The sequence below is a fragment of the Chrysochloris asiatica genome, unplaced genomic scaffold, assembly GCF_000296735.1.
Source record: "Chrysochloris asiatica unplaced genomic scaffold, ChrAsi1.0 scaffold00131, whole genome shotgun sequence".
NCBI classification, from domain to species: Eukaryota; Metazoa; Chordata; class Mammalia; order Afrosoricida; family Chrysochloridae; genus Chrysochloris; species Chrysochloris asiatica.
The window spans coordinates 2,682,659-2,689,537 of record NW_006408649.1 but is presented as its reverse complement, the minus strand read 5'-3'; positions in this window follow the sequence as shown (position 1 = coordinate 2,689,537).

Sequence of the window (6,879 nt, the reverse complement as noted above, 5' to 3'; positions counted from 1 at the left end):
GGAGCTCTGGTAGCGTAGTGGTTACGAATCGGGCTGCGAACCTTCAGGTCAGCGGTTCGAAACTACCAGATGCTTCGCGGGAGAAAGATCAGGCTTTCTACTCCCGTAAAGATTTACACCCTCAGAAACCCTGTACAGGGTCGCTATGGGTCGAAACCGACTCGACGGCACTTAACAACAACAACATATATATATCATAGAGTCAATTCCGACTTATAGCGACCCTTTTTTTCTGATAGTTTTTCTGATACTTTTAATTCTTTGCAGGAGCAAAAAGCCTTATCTTTCTCCTGTGGAACAATGGTCATGCTCAAACCATGGTCCTTTAGGTTCACAGTCCAGTGCTTATCATATGGAGCCATAGCATTCCTATATATGTATATATATATGTTTGTGTGTGTGTATATATATATATTTACATATATATATCACTATGAAGGAGCTCTGGTAGCGTACTGGTTATAAATCAGACTGTGAACCACAAAGTCAGCAGTTCAAAACTACCAGCTGCCCCACGGGAGAAAGATGAGGCTTTCTGCTCCCATAAAGATTTACAGCTTCGGAAAGCCTGTACAGGGTTGCTATGAGTCGGAATCGACTCCACAGCATATAACAACAACAACATATAACTATAACAAACACAAAACAGTGTATCTCTTCAATCATCAACTCACTGAGAATGTTGTATTATTGGGCTCTAGAATTAAAAATAAACTCAATTTTCTATTTCTACAAGACAGTGAGTATCATAGAAGAAAAATTCACATAAAGTTAATAGAATTTCATGAAAAACTGCATTACTCAGTGTATTACAAGTGACTCCATGTGTGCAGAGTAGAACTGCTCTATAAGGTTTTGAAGGCTGTGTCCTTTCTGAAGCAGATTGTAGGTCAGGTTGTGAAGCACCTCTGAATGGGTCCAAACTGCCAATCTTTCTGCTAGTTGTTGGAGGATTGATTATTGCACCACCCAGGAAACAATTAACAACAATGTAACAATAGTGTAAACAAGTTTGAAGTTGGGAGAGATTAACATGTTAGAATATCCCTGTCATGGATTGATTTGTATCTCTGCAAAATACTTATCAATTTGGCCAGTCCATGATTCTCTTGTTTGACAGTTACGTAATGATGTAATGTGACAGTTATATACTAACCCTCCATTGTGTAAATGGAGTTCTGCTGTGGCAATGCAGAATTATCACTGGACTGCTAACTGAAAGGCCAATAGCTGAAGCCCACAAGTCATTCCTCCAAAAGCCTCTACAGGGTCGCTATGAGTCAAAACCGACTTAAGGAAGGACACCTAACAATAAAAATTATGTGATATGATATGATAAGCAATCAGTTATAAAAGTATAAAAGGTGGGATGCAACTCCCTTAATCGTGTCACATTCTTGATCCTATGTATGGGGACTGTTTCTGTAGTATAGCTTGCAACACCTTACATTTTAAAAGAGTTGAAAAGAAAGAGAAGCCTGTAGAGAAAGTGAAACCTACTACTACCAAAAAAGAAGAGACTGTAGTGGAATACATCTTTTGGACCTGGGGATCCTCTGCTGGGAGACTCCTAGAACCAGGTGACACAGAGAGACAAAACCTTCTCCTATGGCCAGCACTCTCAATTCAGACATCTAGCCTCCCTAAACTGCGAGAGAATAAATGTTTACTTGTTAAAGCCAACCATGTGTAGTAGTTCTGTTACAACAGCACTAGATAGCTAACACAGTTTCCATACTTTTCTCAAGCTAAAGCCTCAACAAAAAAGTGCAACTTTTTTTTTCAGTCTCTGCTGGGTGACAGGAAGAAAACAGTACAATATGTATTTCATCTTATGTTACAAAACTGCACTCAGCAGGAATTATTTAATGCTTCAGTCAGTGTTAACACTAAAAAGGGCATTTCTATATTGGACTGATAAATCCAAAAGAGTGGCAAACTGCTACTACCACACTATTCATATAGTTTTTATACTTTCTTTAATCCTAAGGCTCAATCTGATTCAATCCTGAAATCATCTGGCACAGGTAAAAGAACACAGCATTTTATTTAACAAAGGAAAGCATATTTTATTAAACATTAAATAGAAATCTATCTATGCATTAATCCTTGCATAAAAGATCTCAGAATAGGAAGAAATATAATGGAACAGATAAGTGAGAAAGACACGAAAGAAGAAAATAGAATAAAGTGATAGAATAGTTGATACAAAAAGAACATAAGGAAACAGTAGAGAACACTGGAAAGCAAAGAAACAAGTGACTTATCCACTCTCAACTGACTTGGCAGTTGCACTGTACTGGTCAGATCTTGCTGTGAAACAAATTGCTCCAAAACTCAACGGCTTAAAATAACAAGGTTGTTATTTTCTTACTCAGGAATAAATGAGTCAACATCAACAGCTCTCTTTCAGTCAATAGGTCAGTCAGATTTGACTCAGCAATGAAGCAGACTGAAGTACAGTCAACATTTCTCATATGAGTTTGGCTTAAAGACCAACATTTGATTGGAAAATGTTTTCTTAGGAAAAATAATAAAAGTGAAAACAAAGAGTGCAAGCACATTTAATGTTCTGTTCACATCTTGTCTACTATAAGAAGGTTCATGAACAACCTACAATATGCAAATGATGCAACCTTTCTTGCTAAAAACAGAGAGGACTTAAAATAGTTACTGATGAAGATCAAAGACCACAATCTTCAGTATGTATTATACCTCAATGTAAAAGAAACAAAAATCCTCACCACTGGACCAGAAATAACATCATGACAAATGGAGAAGAGATTGAAGTTGTCAAAGACTTTATTTTGCTTGCTCCATTATCAACACTCATTGAAGGAATAATCACGAAATCTTTAGGATAATCTGCTGCACAAGACTTCTTTAAAGTGTTCAAGAGAAAATTAGTTATGGTGCTGGAGATTAATATTAAAATTCCATGCTATTCCAGATGAACACACAATTCCATGCTCAAAGGTGTACAACCAGAATGTGCCATAAAAGCCAGGATATTGAGACTTCATCTCTCATACTTTGGATGTGTTATTGAGAGAGACCAGTACTTGCTGAAGGACATCACACTTGGTAAAGTGGATGGTCAGCCAAAAGGAAATCGGCCCAAAAGAAAATCACTAGGGCATATCATAATCAAACTTTCCAAAGCTTAAGTCAAGGAAAGAATCCTCAGAGAAGACTGAGAAAAAGTAAAAGTCACTAAATAAGTAAAATGAATAAGACTAACCTCTTATTTCTCAGCAGAAACTATGCAGACAAGAAGCCAATGGGGTGACATAAACAAAAATCTGAAATGAAAAAAAATACTAATGGAGAATGAAATATCCAGAAAAACTGTCCCCAAAATGTTGTTTTTGTTAGGTGCCATCAAATTGGTTCCAACTGATAATGATCCTATGTATGACAGAATGAAACACTGCCTGCTCCTGTTTCATTCTCACAATTGTTGTAATGCTTGAACCCATTGTTTCTGCCACTGTGTCAATCCATCTCCTTGGGGTTTTATTCTGTTTTCCAGACACTGCACTTTGCCATACATGATGTCCTACGCCAGGGACTAGTCCCTTTTGATAACAAATCTGAAATATGAAAGACAAAGCCTTATCATTTTGGCTTTCAAGGAGTATTCTGGCTGTACTTTTCAAAGACAGATTTGTTTGTTCTTCTGGCAGCTCAAGGTACTTTTAATATTCTTCTGCAACATCCTAAGTCAAATGCATCAATTATTCTATTGTTTTCCTTATTTATTGTCAAACTTTCACATGCATATGAGATATTGAAAATACCAAGGCTTGAATCAGGCTCACCTTGGTATTCAAATTGACATCCTTGCTCTTGAACACTTTAAAGAGGTCTTGTGCAGAAAATTTGCTAAACTCAATACATCATTTGATTCCTTGATTGCTGCCTCCATGAGTATTAATAATGGATAAAAGCAAAATGACATCTTTGACAACTTCAACCATTTCTCCATTTATCATGATGCTATTTACTGGTCTAGTTACTGAAAACATAGTAGCAAAATTAGTACATTTCCAGATAAATGGAAATTAAAGGTATTTGTAACAACCAGTGTTTGAACTGAGAACCAACACCATCTGACAACAGCCAGAGATAAATCATACATAACAATATCACACAGAACTCAATCTGGATATAGAAGTATCCAAAGTAAAACCAATTCAAAAGACTGAAAATAGGAAATGAGATATCAATATAAAATTAAGACAACTACAAGACTAAATGAGGAAACATAGTAGTTATAAAACTTCAGAATTTTGAGGATCTCAAGTAGATTTCAAGATAAAACAGACTGTTTAAAACTGGAGAAGAAAATAATAAATCACAGGATAAACTCAAAGAAATTAATACACCTTCCCATCAAAACAAAAAAAGAGAAAACCCAAAAAGATTCAATAAAAACTAAAGCAACAATAATGAAGAAAATGCATAAATAAAATATACTCAGCACAGAAATTTATGTGGAATAAAATAACCTGCAACTCCACAGTAATCAATTAATACCTATCAATAATTACACTGAATGTAAATTGATTAAATGCACCAATCAACAGACAGAGAGTAGCAGAAAGGAAAATAAAACAAGAACCTTAAATAAGCTGTCTAAAAGAGACACACCTTATCGACTAAGGCAATAATAAATTAAAAATCAAAGGATCAAGCTAACAACAATCAAAATGGAGCTGGAGTGGTAGTATTAGTTTCTGCTGAAACAGACTTTAAGGCAAAAACCAGTATAAGAGACAGAGAAGAACATTAGATCATGATTAAAGGGTCAATTGAACATGAGAACAAAACCATAATAAATTACTATGCTCCCAAGGAAAGAACTTCAAAATCCATAAATCAAACTCTAATAGAATTGAAGAAATAAACCACTCTATAACAATAAAGGAGATTGTAACATAGCATTTTCAATGAAGGTCACAGCAACTAGAAAGAAACTTACCAAAGACACAGAAGATTTACATACAGAGTACTTAGCAACAGCATGATGTACATTCTTTTCCAGTTCACACGGATCATTCTTCAAAATAGGCCATATGTAAAGTCACAAGGCAAGCCTCAATGAATTAAAAAACATTGAAATACTACAAAGTGTCTTCTCAGATCACAAGGTACAAAAATCTAATACACGGAAATTAAATGACACACAGCTCAAAAGCTATCAAGTATAGGAACAAATAGAAAATTAAATCTAAAATGTTCCTCAAATCAAATGGCGATTGAAAACACAAACCACCTAAATCTTTGGGAATTGACCAAAGCTGTGCTTGGAAGATAATTTATAGCAATAAACACCTGCTTCCAAAAAGAGGAGCCCCTTAACCCAACATCTCCAACAATTAGAGAAAAGATTTCTAGTACTTTAAAAGCCATTCCCTTGTGGTATTTCTGTTAAAGCACACTAAATAACTAAAACACTGGACAGCATATTGGAAGAGATCCATATTACTGCCCATTCCAAGAACATGTGACCTAACGGAATGCAGAAACCATGAAACAATATCATTAATATCATATTAAAGTAAAATTTTGCAAAAGATAATTTTTAAATGGCTGCAATAGTACATAGACAAGGAATGCCATGAATTCAAACCAGATTCAAAAGAGGACATGCAGCTATGCAGCTATGCATATCATTGCTGAGGTCAGATTATCTGATGGCTGAAAGCAGATAATACCATAAAGATGTTTACTTGTGCTTTATTGACTTTGCAAAGGCTTTCAGCTGTGTGATTCATGACACGCTATGGATAACATTTTGATCAATGGGTATTCCAGAACACTTCATTGGGTTCATGAGAACCTGTACATAAACCAAGAGGCAGTCATTTGAACAAAACAAGGAAATACTGAATGGTTAAAAATCAGGAAAGGTGTGTGCCAGAGTTGTATTGTTTCACCATACTTATTCAAAATATATGCTGAGCAAGTAAAATGAGAAGCTGGATTAAGTGAAGAAGAATGTGGCATTAGAACTGGAGGTAGATTTGTTAACAACCTGTAATATGCAGATACAGCCTTGTTTGCTGGAAGCAAAGAGGACTTAAAATATTACTGATGAAGATCAAAACCCCCACATTTAGTATGGTTTGCACCTCAATGTAAAAAACACAGAAATTCTCAAGACTAGACCTATAAATAACGTTATGGTAAATGGAGGAAAGATTGAAGTTGTTAAAGATGTAATTTTGCTTGGATCCACAATCCATGCTCATGGAAGTAAAGCAAAGGACATATTGCATTAAGCAAATGCGAAACAATACTCTTTAAACTGTTCAAAAACAAAGATATCAATTTGAGTACTAAGGTGAGTTTGACCCACGCCAAGTTTTTTTTCACAATGAATAAGGAAGACTGTAGAAAAATTCATGCACTTGAGTTGTAGCATTATAGAAAAATACTGACGGTACCATAGGCTGCCAGAAGGAAAAAACAAATCTGTCTTGGAAGAAGTATAGCCATAATAATCTATGGTACATGTCTAAGATAATTGTCAGCTAGCTATAATTTTATTCACTTTTAGTTTTTCTTTTTTATCTTCTGATGCACGTAAGCGTCTAATTTTTAGGAGATGCCATCTAGTGTGACTTCTGGTGTTTGTGTGTTTTCAGTTATGTTTTTTAGACTGTTTATGCTACGTATCAGAGCCCCTATTTACATCATGTATCAGATCCCCACATCTCACATGATAACAAAAATGAACTCAAGACAGGTAAATGACCTAAATGTAAAATCTAAAACTATAAAGACAATCAATAAAAAATATAGATGTTTTAGGGGTGTAAAATATGACATATACATATTATCAAATAACTGAAAACACACAAATAGCAGAAG